Consider the following 743-nt stretch of genomic DNA (forward strand, 5'->3'; position numbering starts at 1 on the left):
GTTAACATCTTCTGGGGCAGAGGAGGTATCACAGGAAGGTGCTGGTAGGATATTAAAAATTGTGTTCTTTTTCTTTTTCCTTTTTTTTTCCATTACTTAGCATTCAGTGAGGCTTTAAATGTCACCCATCTGCCATGATTCTGGCTGAGATTTGAGCACCGCTCTCTTATGACCGTTTTCTAAGATTTTATGTATAAATGATGGCCAGGAGGCAGAAACAACCTTCTGCCTGCCAGCACAGAGAGGAGGGCATTTAATAAAATCCCTCTTTGCCTCCAGCTACAATTTTAGGGACTGTTTAAGCCTCTGGACAATCCCAGCACTAATGTAGTGGTGGAGATTGTATCTCTGGTTTCTGTCAACTAGAACAATCTTATCCAAGAAAGGTCCCTAAAATGCAAATCTATTAATGGTGTTATTTTAATGAAACCTACAGCAGATGCAAAAACTGTCAGCTGATTAAATCACATTTAAACTAGTGCTGTTGTCTGTAGAAGTAAATGTGACTCCAGCGTTCGTGGAACATGCATTTGGAAAAAATACCTGGCAAATCCAGCCATGGCAGTGGCAACCTGCAGCACGTCCAGGCTCCCCACTGATGACTCACTACAAGATAGAGCTAAATGTACTTTTGCTGAAGCTCCATCTATATCAGTACACCTACAACAGGGATAAACTGAAACTTTATTTTCAGTGTCACTTTAAAAAAAAAAATCAAACAAACAAAAATCAAACCAAAAAAA

Source organism: Cygnus olor, chromosome 7, assembly GCF_009769625.2.
Source record: "Cygnus olor isolate bCygOlo1 chromosome 7, bCygOlo1.pri.v2, whole genome shotgun sequence".
Taxonomy (NCBI): Eukaryota; Metazoa; Chordata; class Aves; order Anseriformes; family Anatidae; genus Cygnus; species Cygnus olor.